General features: G+C 48.6%; 1 non-coding gene across 1 annotated transcript; it reads left to right on the top strand.

The window, feature by feature from the left end:
- Window positions 1-7,121: 7,121 nt before the first annotated feature.
- On the top strand, window positions 7,122-7,228 carry LOC129630468 (U6 spliceosomal RNA). Its single transcript, XR_008703724.1, has one exon. It is a non-coding gene; the product is annotated as a U6 spliceosomal RNA (small nuclear RNA).
- The last annotated feature ends 6,320 nt before the right edge of the window (window positions 7,229-13,548 follow it).

The raw sequence follows: 13,548 nt of genomic DNA, 5'->3' as shown, positions 1-13,548 counted from the left end.
TATATGCCCTCCTGCTCTGAGCGCTATGCTGGAGCCCGGCTTCAGACAGCACCGTGTGTGTGTGTGTGTGTGTGTGTGTGTGTGTGTGTGTGGGTTGGGGTGGAGGGCTGGGGCCACCACTGCCAGGCAACCAGCGCCCACTGCTGTGGGACAGGGGCTGCCTTTTCTGGGGGGCAGCCCGCAGGGCAGGTGTGAGGGCTGGGCAGGCCCCGATGAGGCAGCCGTGACTGTATCATTCAGAAATGGTGTTACTTTTGTTGTAACAACAAAATACCAGACTACGACTATGGAAGATCCCCTGGAGGAGGACATGGCAACCCACCCACTCCAGTATTCTTGCATGAAGAATCCCATGGACAGAGAGGCCTGGCGGGCTACAGTCCATGAGGTCCCAAAGAGTCAGACACTACTTAGCAACTAAACAACAAAATACATCACGAAGGTAGCAACTTTAGGAAGTGGCTGCACTACCCCCTCCCTGCCCCGGGCTAGGGAACTAACAGAATTAGGAGCCTCTAGAAGTTTGGAGAAGAGGCCCTATGGAGCTCAGGTTCAGATCTGGGAGAAGGGGAGCGGCTTGGCAAGCGCTGGGGAAGGAATGCGTTGCGTCTGCTTCTGCGGACGTTGGAAAAACCACAAACCAGATTTAACCGCTGCTGCAAATAGCAACCACTAAGCAGAAGGCAATGGCAACCCACTCCAGTACTCTTGCCTGGAAAATCCCATGGACAGAGGGGCCTGGTGGGCTGCTGTCCATGGGGTTGCTAGGAGTTGGACACGACTGAGCAACTTCACTTTCACTTTTCACTTTCCTGCATTGGAGAAGGAAATGGCAACCCACTCCAGTGTTCTTGCCTGGAGAATCCCAGGGATGGGGGAGCCTGGTGGGCTGCTGTCTATGGGGTCGCACCGAGTCGGACACGACTGAAGCAACTTAGCAGCAGCAGCAGCAAGCAGAAGAAGCAAGGAAATCCTCAGAAGGCACTCAGGAGGGTGCAAGTAAGTTCTTTCTCTGCTCCAGTTCCCAGCTCTCTCTGCTGCTGCTGCTGCTGCTAAGTCACTTCAGTCATGTCCGACTCTGTGCGACCCCATAGACGGCAGCCCACCAGGTTTCCCCATCCCTGGGATTCTCCAGGCAAGAACACTGGAGTGGGTTGCCATTTCCTTCTCCAATGCAGGAAAGTGAAAAGTGAAAGTGAAGTTGTTCAGTCGTGTCCAACTCATAGCGACCCCATGGACTGCAGCCCACCAGGCTCCTCTGTCTATGGGATTTTCCAGGCAGGGGCAGTTGCCAAAGGCAAAATAAACACGGCTTCCTAAGTCCTGCTCTAGTATCATAAATCATGGTCCCCTGGGGTGGCTGAGATAACAGAAAGTGACTTAACTACAGACAATCATGGCAAGTACTTCCCATGTCATAACTTAAGTTCACAAAATTGAATGACCTTGGCTGTAGAACGGAGACAATATTCTCCATCTAGCTATAAGTTCCTTGAGGAGGGCACATTTGTTTCCATGCCCACCACTGTTTTTCTAGCCGCTAGAACAGTGCCTGACCCATCATGGGCATCTGAGGATAATGGTAGTATTTGTCATGCTATATTATTACTAACAAATGTGAGTTCTAAAGCCTAGATTTTTTAAACAGGGCTTCCTTGGTAGCTCAGCTGGTAAAGAATCTACCTGCAATGCAGGAGACCCCAGTTCAATTTCTGGGTTGGGAAAATACGCTGGAGAAGGGATAGGCTACCCACTCCAGTATTCTCGGGCTTCTCTGGTGGCTCAGCTGGTAAAGAATCCGCCTACAATGTGGGAGACCTGGGTTTGATCTCTGGGTTGGGGAGATCCCCTGTCTACCCACTCCAGTATTCTGTCCTGGAGAATGCCATGGACAGAGGAGCCTGGCAGGCTACAGTCCATTGGGTTATAAACAATTGTACACAACTGAGCTTGGATACAACTGAGAGACTTTCACTTTCATTTTCAGATTTTAAAGCATTCAGTTCTGTTCAGTCGCTCAGCCGTGTCCAACTCTTTGCGACCCCATGAATCACAGCATGCCAGATCTCCCTGTCCATCACCAACTCCCAGAATTCACTCAAACCCACGTCCATCAAGTCGGTGATGCCATCCAGCCATCTCATCCTCCGTCATCCCCTTCTCCTCCTGTCCCCAATCCCTCCCAGCATCAGAGTCTTTTCCAGTGAATCAACTCTTCGCATGAGGTGGCCAAAGTACTGGAGCTTCAACTTCAGCATCATTCCTTCCAAAGAACACCCAGGGCTGATCTCCTTCAGAATGGACAGGTTGGATCTCTTTGCAGTCCAAGGGACTCTCAAGAGTCTTCTCCAACACCACAGTTCAAAAGCAGCATTATTTTTAATTTTTTAAAAAAAGTGAATGGATCTGCTCAAGATTTGTAAGTTACCAAACTAAGTAGGTGTCGGGGTCAAGAACGGAGCCTGAGGCCCGCACTCTGATGAGGACACTCCTCACTGGCAACGGGTTTATTCTTTGGAATAGTGCCTGGGATGTTGTGAAACAGTGTAGCCATGCAGGCGAGAGGCGTTATCTGCTCTCCTAAGAGGATGTTTGTTCATCCATTGCCCCCACTGCTGGTGCTGAGACTGAAGGTGTGTGGCCCCACGGCCCTTTGCGGGGAAAGGGTGGGCTTCCTGGGCTGGATGTGTGGCCCTTGCGGTGCCAGGGAAGGGATTTGTCCTTTCAGTCTGGCTCCCAGGCGTGGATGTGCTCTGTTGGGCTCAGCTCCTGTTGCTCTGCATCCTTCATAGACATTCCTGCCTCCAGGCCAACAACAGGCTGCAGAAGGATCCAGGTCTGGCCTCCTCAGACTGTGCAATGAGCTCCCTGGCCCATGGGACGGGTCCAGACTGTCTCAGAGGCTGCTGGACATTGGCTGGGTTGACTGTGGGTAACTTTCCCTGCTTGCTTTGTGAAAGAACTTCAGGGGAGGAAAGATGGCTGAATAATCCTGGGACCCCTTCCTAGGGGCTGGGCAGCAGAATTTGTTCCGGCTGATTTGGAGGAAGTGAAATCTAAGCTGTAGCCACTCTAACAGCCAGTGCTGACTGAGGCCGCCCCTGGCTCACCTTCTCTGGGGCCCTGAGGGCCTTGCCGAGCAGGATTCAGCCAGCACACCCAGCCACATCCCCTCCTGGGTTCAGGAAGGAGCCTTCCCAGCAATATTCAAGTCAAACTCAGCATGCTTCTGCCCAGGCAAGGAGTCAGGAGATCTAAAGCTGGTTCTTCTGTCTCTGTCAAAAATAAATAATTAGAGAGGTGAAAATCAGTCAGATTTGGGAGTAACTGGGGAATGGACCAGCAGAGGACAATGGAAATGGAAGGTGCGGATGAAACCATCTCCTTCACCTTCTTTGTCCTAGAAGCGGTCTTTCCACGCTTGAGGCGATGGCACATTGAACATTCTGCAGAATTCCAACACTGGCCAGAGGGAAAGAGACTCTAAAGGCCTAGGAGAAAATAAGTTGTCACCCAAGTCCCGTGTCCCCAGGGTCCACGGCCTCCTGGGCCTTCTACAGGAACAAGGCACTAACTCCAGGGAAGGGCCAAGTAGGATCCCTTGTTGCAAAAAGGGAACCCCTGAGCTGGGATTCCAGGGTCTCAGGTGAGCCCTCCCGCCCCAGATCTCACAGGAGTTTCTCTGTCCCCAGTGTCTTCTCCACATCCCTAGTGTCAGGCATCAGGGAGATGGACCATTTCTCTTTTCTTTCCCATCCTCCTGGCTTCTTTTCCCAGAGCAAGTGTGGGCTTGTCGCCCCAGCTGCATGGGCTAAAGGGCCTGCCAGGCCAAGGCTTGACTTGAGGGGACATAGTGAAGGGCTTCTTAGTAGGGGAGCCAGGCTGTGAATCTCATTTTTCTGGTTCACAAATCATCTCAGCCCTAAGGAATGGTGAGGTGCCTCCGATCCTTCTCAAGTGATGGGGTGGTGGGAATGGAGGTTAGCGTAGACCTTTCCATCCTCCCCCCACCCCCCAACTTCAAAAAGGCAGTTTCACTTGTATCTATGATAGATACTGGGGCTATGGTCATTCATTCGTTCAGTAAATAATTATTGAACACTAGGCATGTTGCAAAACATCCTGGTAGAATACAGAAGTGAAACAGACAATATCCCCACTATGGAATTCTCTAGGCAAGAATACTTCTCCAGGGGATCTTCCTGACCCAGGAATCAAATCCAGGTCTCCTGCATTGCAGGCAGATTCTTTACCAGCTGAGCCCCCAGGGAAGACACAAGTCTTAGTTGGGGAAATAGAAAAGAAACGAGTGAGTTAACAAACACATAATTTTAGGTGGTGGCCCACAGGTCAGGTTCTATAGGAAGTCGACTCTGAAACAGAGATTTGCAGGCGTTTTGGGGGGAGCGCTCCCAGCTGTGACACATGCGAGGGGTGCGGGATGGGCAGGGGGAGAGTTGATTGGTGATACGCTTGGAGAAGTCTCACCCCGTCCTGCAGGGCTGGCTCCGGAGCATGAGACAGTCCGCGGAGTAGGCTCAGCTGAGACCAGAGGATTGGGCATTTGTACCCGCATAGGACCAGCCACTGAATATAGGCTTCTCCAAGGAGTGGGCATAAAACGTGGGTGAAGCTGCGTCTTCGGGCAAAGGTCAGAGTCTGGAAAGCGCTCAGTGTGAGAGCCGTTGGCAACTGACTAGGGGCTAAATCAACGAGTGCCTCCCAGTCCTGACTGGGGAGCTAGCAGCACACCCCAGCACCCACTACAGGAGGCGCCCCAAAGTGCCAGAGAGCAGGAGCGAGGCAAGGGTGAGGGAAGCCTCTCTGAGGGGTCATTTGGGCAATGACTCAATGGGTGTGAGGAAGTGAGCCATCTGAAGTCAAGGGCACCCATGGTTGTAAGCAGGGCCCACAGGGAATGCAAAGCAGAGAACAAGCTTGGCATGTTTGAGGGGCAACAATAAGTCCAGTGTGTCTGGAGCCAAGAGAGTGAGGGGGAGAAGGGCTCAGTGAGCGAGGTGCCAGGAAACCGGATGGTAGACCCCAGTAAGGGGTCTGGATTTTACTCAAAATCTGGCAGGAAACACTAGAGCCCTGTGAACAGAGGAAATCATGATCCAGCCACATTTTCACACATGTTACTTCACTGCAGAGAGAATGAACATACAGACACAGGAGTGGCGGCAGGAAGACCATGACAAGGCAGTGATCCAGGTAACAGAGAATGCCAGTCATAAGCAAGCTTTCAGGGGAGGGGTCCCTGGCGTGGAAGTGACGAGTCTTTAGATGGATTTCGTTGGCGGAAGCAGGCATTTGAGAAGAGAGAGCCAGAGAACGATTTTAGGTTTGAGGCCTGAACAGGCGAGGAGGAGCAGGTGTAGACAAGGGCAGGGCATTAAGAATTCCATTTGGACCTTTTATATTTGAGGGGTTCATCTCATACCCACACAGAGAAGCTGGTATATGGATGTGTTTACCTGGAGCTTGGAGAACTTTGTGAGATTTTATTTGAAAATAAATTTAGTATTACTAAAATCACAGAGGACGAGATGGTTGGATGGCCTCATTGACTCCATGGACATGAGTTTGCACGAACTCTGGGAGATAGTGAAGGACAGAGAAGCCTGGCATGCTGCAGTTCGTGGGGTTGCAAAGAGTTAGGAAGAACTGAGGGACTGAACAAAAATCACACACACACAAACAGAGAAAACCACTATATCACACTGACCAGTCTCCAGTTAAATGCTTACATGTTGTAGAAATTCAGCCAGAGATTCTATAGGAAAATATTAACGGTTCTCTTGGACCACTGAATCTAAGTTGGGAAGAGGGGTTGGTGGATAAACAACAAAGTCTTTCCGTACAGCACAGGGGACTATATTAAGTAACTTGTGGTAAACCGTAATGGAAAAAAGAATATGCGTATGTATAACTCACTTTTCTGTGCAGCAGAAATGAACACAACACTGTAAATCAGCTAACCTTCAATAAAACTTTAGAAAAAAGAAAGAGGGGGCTGGCCAGCTACTTCCAAGAAGTATTTCCGTGAGGCGAGTGTGGGCTTTTTGTCAAAACTGAAGCATAGTTGATTTATAATATTATACTAACTTTAAGTGTACAACATAGCGGTCCAAAATTTTTATGGATTATCGCCATTTAAAGTTATAAAGTTTCAGCTGTATTCCTCATGTTGAACAATCCATCCTTGTAGCTTGTTTTGTACATAATATCCTGCACCTCTTCATCATCTGCCCTATATTGCTCCTCCCTGCTTCTCTCTCCACACTGGTAGACGCTACTTTGTTCTCTACATCTGTGAGTCTGTTTCTCTTACTTTCATTCATTTTTTCCTTTGTTAGATTTCACATGGAAGTAATAAGGGACAATATTTGTCTTTCTCTGTCTGACTTGTTTCACTTAGCATAATGCCCCGCAAGTCCATCCGTTTTGCTGCAAATGGCAGAACTTCATTTTTTATAGCTGGATAATATTCCACTTTATGTCTACACCACATCTTCTTTATCAATTCATCGGCTGGCAGACACTTAGGTCGCTGCCATATCTTAGCTACTGTACATAATACTGTTATGAACATTGGGGTGCGTGTGTTCTTTTCAAATGAACACTTGGCTTCCTTGGGTCAGGAGGATCCCCTGGATATTCCACCCAGCAGTGGAATTGCTAGATGTTGCTTGCTCTATTTTTGCTTCTTTTAAAATCTCCATACTGTTTTCCACAACGGCTGCACCAGTTTACATTCCCACCAACAGTGTCCTAGGGCTTTCTTTTTTCCACATCCTCAAACCAACATTTGTTATTTGTGTTCTTTTTGATGACGGCCATTCTGACGGGTGTGAGGTGAAACCTCATTGTGGTTTTGATGTGCGTTTCTCTGATGATTAGTGATGTGCCTTTTCATATGCCTGCTGGCCGCGTGCATGTTTTCTTTGGAATAATGTCTATTCAGGTCCTCTTCCCATTTTTAAATTGGGTTGTTTGTTTGTTTGTTTAATTGAGGCAGTCGACTTTGTCAGCAAGCCAACAGTGGATTTCCCTGATAGAGGTGAATTCACGTGATCAATTGGATCAGGCTCCCAAGAGACTGACAAAACAGAAAGCCTGTGCTCACTTCAGCAGCATGTATACTAAAATTGGAACAATACAGAGAAGATTACCGTGGCCCCTGTGCAAGGATGACATGCAAATTCATGAAGCGTTCCATATTTTTAGCCTATTAAACAGAGTAAAGTAAGTCAGAAAGAGACAAACAAATACCGTATACTAACACATATATATGGAGAAGACAATGGCACCCCACTCCAGTACTCTTGCCTGGAAAATCCCATGGACGGAGGAACCTGGTGGGATGCAGTCCACGGGGTCACTAAGAGTCGGACACAACTGAAGCGACTTACCAGCAGCAGCAGCAAGGCATATATATGGAATCTAGAAAGATGGTACTAATGGACCTATCTGCAGAGCAGCAACAGAGAGGCAGACATGGAGAACAGACTTGTGGACACAGGGGTAAGGAAAGGGTAGGACGAACTGAGAGAGCATCATGGAAACAAATATTACCACATGTCAGACAGACAACCAGTGGGAGTTTACTGTATGACAAAGGAAGCTCAAACCAGTGCTCTTCGACAACCTAGGAGGGTGGGGTGGGGTGGGAGGTATGAAGGAGGTTAAAGAGGGAGGGGACATATGTATACCTATGGCTGCTTCATGTTGATGTGTGGCAGAAACTAACACCATATTGTAGAGCAATTATCCTCCAATTAAAAATAAATACATTTTAAAAATCAGGAAACCTATTTGTTTACCTTGAAAAATACATTCATCTTACAATCATGTAAACAGTCATATGCATTCTTTCCCTTACAGATCAGATCAGATCAGTTGCTCAGTCGTGTCTGACTCTTTGCGACCCCATGAATTGCAGCACGCCAGGCCTCCCTGTCTATCACCAACTCCCGGAGTTCACTGAGACCCACGTCCATCAAGTCAGTGATGCCATCCAGCCATCTCATCCTCTGTCGTCCCCTTCTCCTCCTGCCCCCAATCCCTCCCAGCATCAGAGTCTTTTCCAATGAGTCAACTCTTCGCATGAGGTGGCCAAAGGACTGCAGTTTCAGCTTTAGCATCATTCCTTCCAAAGAAATCCCAGGGCTGATCTCCTTCAGAATGGACTGATTGGATCTCCTTGCAGTCCAAGGGACTCTCAAGAGTCTTCTCCAGCACCACAGTTCAAAAGCATCAATTCTTCGGCGCTCAGCCTTCTTCACAGTCCAACTCTCACATCCATACATGACCACTGGAAAAACCATAGCCTTGACTAGTCGAACCTTTGTTGGCAAAGTAATGTCTCTGCTTTTGAATATGCTGTCTAGCTTGGTCATAACTTTCCTTCCAAGGAGTAAGCGTCTTTTAATTTCATGGCTGCAATCACCATCTGCAGTGATTTTGGAGCCCCCCAAAATAAAGTCTGACACTGTTTCCACTGTTTCCCCGTCTATTTCCCATGAAGTGATGGGACCGGATGCCATGATCCTTTTCTGAATGTTGAGCTTTAAGCCAACTTTTTCACTCTCCACTTTCACTTTCATCAAGAGGCTTTTGAGTTCCTCTTCACTTTCTGCCATAAGGGTGGTGTCATCTGCATATCTGAGGTTATTGATATTTCTCCCGGCAATCTTGATTCCAGCTTGTGTTTCTTCCAGTCCAGCGTTTCTCATGATGTACTCTGCATATAAGTTAAATAAACAGGGTGACAATATACAGCCTTGACGTACTCCTTTTCCTAATTGGAACCAGTCTGTTGTTCCATGTCCAGTTCTAACTGTTGCTTCCTGACCTGCATACAGATTTCTCAAGAGGCAGATCAGGTGGTCTGGTATGCCCATCTCTTTCAGAATTTTCCACAGTTTATTGTGATCCACACAGTCAAAGGCTTTGGCATAGTCAATAAAGCAGAAATAGATGTTTTTCTGGAACTCTCTTGCTTTTTCCATGATCCAGCAGATGTTGGCAATTTGATCTCTGGTTCCTCTGCCTTTTCTAAAACCAGCTTGAACATCAGGAAGTTCACGGTTCACATATTGCTGAAGCCTGGCTTGGAGAATTTTGAGCATTACTTTACTAGCATGTGAGATGGGAAACGACAATCAAAGCAAGGGATTGCTCGATGAATTGCAATCAGAGAAAAAGAATGAATTGAATGATATGAACGTGAAAGTTATTAAACTAATTCTGAGCTGATCAGTAAATAGCTTTTGCCCTGAGCCTCTTATGAGCTCGTGCTCACAGCCCTTCTCACACCAGGGACTCCAGGATGCCCCGGGCACTAGAGGATGCGAGTTGGGCATAATGAGGATCCTAGGTCCCTGTTCCAGCTGTAGGTGAAGCCCTTTGTGTTTGGTTGGTGCCTGTACAATACGGGTTTTAACAACATAAACTATCATCTCTGCTGAGGGGTCCGGTCACAATGGCCTGAAGCCCCTCCCCATCACCTCCACAGAGCCTTCTAATGTGTGGGTACCCAGCCCCTTCTACCCCAGCCTTGTCTTGGCCAAATCAGAACTCAATCCTGATGTGCTCACGATCTCAGCCTCCTTTTTCTGAATGTCCATGATGCTCTGTCTCGCCCCAACAGGCCATGCTCTCCCTGGGGATGCTCCTGCTGTCAATCCAGACTGCTCTGATCTCAAATCCATCATGTTCATTTAAGGAGATGTTGAATATATCTCCTTTGATCTAGTGCCGGTTGGCTTTGTAATCCTTCTCTCAGAGGGAAATTACATTTCCCATTTCCAACTTCTTGGGGGATGCCCCACAGTCAAGACCCACAGACTACCTACCCCAAGGAGTTTAATTTTCATAGAATTCAACAGAGCTGGAGCTGAAAGAAACCTTAATACTCATTGAGTTCAACTCTCCTGTTTTGTAGACAAGGTAGCTGAGGACCAAAGAAATAATGGTGTGTTGAATGATTGTTTATAATGAATATATTATTTACTACCAGCCCAAATCACAAAGAAGAGATTAATAAATTGAGCCTTACCAGAGAACCGTCGCCTGCTTTTTTATAGCCATGTAAGTCTGATGACCTTCCTGAACACACAGAGGCCGGCACCTCCGCAGTGGGAGATGCCAGGGAGCTGTCCAAGACCAGTGAGGCTTCACAGCCAATAAAGAGCCAGGAGTGGGAGTCCCAGCGCCTAACGACAAAGGAAGGGGAGGAACTCAACAAAGTAGTGGCAGGGAGCCACTTTAGTAAATGTTCAATGAAGACAAAGGAGCTTCCCCAGTGGCTCAGTGTGTAAAGAATCTGCCTGCCATGCAGGAGACACAGGAGACATGAGTTCGATTCCTGGGTCAGGGAAGATCCCCTGGAGAAGGAAATGGGAACCCACTCCAGTATTCTTGCCTGAAAAATCCCATGGACAGAGGAGCCTGGCTGGCCACAGTCCAAAGTGTTGCAGAGTCGGACACAACTGAGTGACATGTGGTAGAGCATATGGATCATCCTATGTAACCCCTTTATTCAAGTGAGGAAATAAGTGATCTGGTAGATAATTGTATTGTTTTAGTCTGCCAGCGTCCATTCTCTCTTGACAGCTGCTAAGGCACTCTGCTAAGGCACACTTCCTCCAGCCTGACCTGTGAACCCTGGTCCCTCACTCCCATCGCTGAGACCAAAGCTCTAGATCCCTCCTCCTCCTTCTACCCCAGCCAGCGGTGAACCCAATAGGGCAGCTGTCCTCCTCCTCTTCTGGGACTCAGCCCACCAGAGCCCCCTCGCCCTGATTGGAGTGTTCCCAGCACAGCACAGTTTCTGGGCTCCTGCTCCCTGCCCCCCCCACCCCCCACCCGCAAAGTGCTAGGGTGACTGCCTGGGTCCTCAGGCTTCCCATCTTGTTGGTGTTGACTAAGAAAATGTTGAGAAGGCTTCCCAGGTGGCACAAGTGGTAAAGAATGCTAATGCAGGCGATGTAAGAGACATGGGTCAGGAAGATCTCCCGGAGAAAGGAATGGCTACCCACTCCAGTATTCTTGCCTTGAGAATCCCATGGACAGAGGAGCCTGGCGGGCTACAGTTCATGGGGTCACACAGAGTCAGACATGACTGAAGCGACTTAGCACGCATGCAAAAGTTGAGAATTATATTTTATTTGGTGGACTTGATGGGCCTCAAGCCCAGGAACCAGCCTGTCAGGTAGCGCCGAGGGACTGCTCCTAAGGGGTAAGGGAGGAGCCAGGGTTTAGAGGAGTTTTTGCAACAAAAACCAGGTAGTCAGAACATCAAACAGATCACTGTTAAGTATAGAAAGCCAGGCTTCTCAAGGTAATGAAATTAGTGCTTTTCTACATATGGAGAAGGAGAGTCTGGCCTCACTGACATCGTTCCTTTGGGATGCACCTTAACTGCTGAGTTCAGCTCAGCCGCGCAGGCGTGTCCAGCTCTTTGTGACCCCATGGGCTGCAGCACGCCAGGCCTCCCTGTCCATCACCAGCTCTCTAGGGCCAGTATCTTTCTCTTTTCCATCCTAAACCTTCCCAGCGTGCATTGTTTGTTGGGGGCCGCGTGGGGCGGCTATAGCAGCTGATGGCCTGATGGCCACAGAATCCTTCATTTACTCATATGAACATTTTCCATCTACATCGGTGTTCTCTCCACAGCCTCTCATTCAGTTCCCACGTTGCTCAAGTGAGCCTGCATGGCTTCTGTGGCTGACAACCAAAAACCTCCAGCTGATACACTCCCCAGTCCCTCACCCAGGGGCAGAGTCGAACCCAAGTTTTCCCTGAATCTCAGACAGGGCACTGTTACTGGCTAAACCAAGTCCTCCCGAGTCCATGTATTGAAATCCTAATCCCCAGAATCTCAGAATGTGACTGTGTGGGGACAAGGTCTTTTCAGAGGTGGTGAAGGTTAAATGAGGTCATATCATTGGTCTGTTTATAAGAGACGGTGTGAACGAAGACTGTCACCTGCCCTATTGATAAGCAAAGTACGGTGCAGCCATCAAGCCATCAGCCGCAGCAGCCACAGGCCAGCACACTCAAGGGAGTACAGCATCCAGAAAAGTGAGACGGACCAATAAGGTGACTATCAAAGGAACGATTTCAATGAGCCCAGATTCTTGCATCTTCCCATACATAGTGAAGTGGAGAATGGGTTAGTTGCTCAGCTGTGTCTGACTCTTTGCTACTCAATGGACTGTAACCTTCCGGGCTGCTCTGTCCATGGAATTCTCCAGGCATGAATACCAGAGTGGATAGCCATTCCCTTGTCCAGGGGATCTTCCTGAGCCAAGGATCGAACCCCGGTTTCCTGCACTGCAGTCTGGTTCTTTACTGGCTGAGCCACCAAGGAAGCCCTGTCGTACATAGACAAGTGCTAAATTCATTAACTCAAGTTCTCTGTTTTTCTGTAATTAACAGTGATCTTTACCTGATGTTTGTTGCCCTAACTCCTATGTATCTTGGCTCCTCCCTTGCCTCTTCAGGGGCGTCCCTCAGAGCTATCCAAAAGGCTGGCTACCAGATTTAGGTCCTCAGCTAGTCCACCAAATAAAACATTATTCTCAACTTTTAGGTTGAGCTTTTTTTTTTTCAGCTGACAGCGGAGGCACTATGACTTAGGACATAGTCACAAAGAAGAAGGCAGACCACGTGAGGGCATCGTAAGAAGGCAGCCACCCCTGAGGCAAGGAGAGAGGCCTCAGGAGAACCCAGCTCTGCCAACACCGTGATCGTAAACCAGCCCTCTGAGGTTAGAGTCACTAGGTCTGTGGTGCTTGACAAGGCAACCCTGGCAGACCGAGGAAAGACTTGCCACCATGCTGGGGCCACTCTCTTTGGCCATCATGCCAGCTCCTTCACACCCGCTAGTCCTGAAGAAGCTCAGATTAGCAGGCTGTTCTTAGAACGAAATTTCCTGGACTGGCTTCAAAAAAACATTCTCCCTGGTTATACAGACACTGAGAGCTAACAACAGCAAAGAAAACCACCCTGGACTCCAAGTGGGTATTTTTCTGCCTTCAGCTCGTTAGTAATGGACAGTACCTAAGCAAGCAGGAGAGATGGCTGCTTGGAGAAAACTGTATCATTTCCTAACAAACAAATGAGAATTTAGAGCCCAAGCTGACAAGGAAATTTATCTTGTTCTCCCAACATCTGCATGGAGGAAGGGAAGCAAGCAGATTCTTATCTTGAATTAGAAGAGGGATGGGGATGATCTCTAGGAAAGACTCCCTTTCTCCCTTCCACACTCCCTTCCTTGTGCCCACTCTAAGCAGAGCATCACCAGTCCCCTACTGCAGGCAGATACTTGCCGAAGTCTTTCTTCAAAGAGAAGAGCTCTGCTGTTCCCTCTGGAGGGTCAGAGGGGAGTGCAGAGGGCTGAGCTGATGGAGGCCAAAGGGCTGAATATTAATGCTGGCTATCATCTCCCGCTCTTCACATTATGGGAGAAACTTTGCAGGGCCAGGCTGGGGCTGCCTCCCACAGCAATGCAATCTCCCGGAAAACAGAGTAGGCGGT

The sequence above is a fragment of the Bubalus kerabau genome, chromosome 16, assembly GCF_029407905.1.
Source record: "Bubalus kerabau isolate K-KA32 ecotype Philippines breed swamp buffalo chromosome 16, PCC_UOA_SB_1v2, whole genome shotgun sequence".
Lineage (NCBI taxonomy): Eukaryota > Metazoa > Chordata > Mammalia > Artiodactyla > Bovidae > Bubalus > Bubalus kerabau.
Note: the sequence above shows the minus strand (reverse complement) of the source record. Positions and strands in the feature narration are given on the sequence as shown.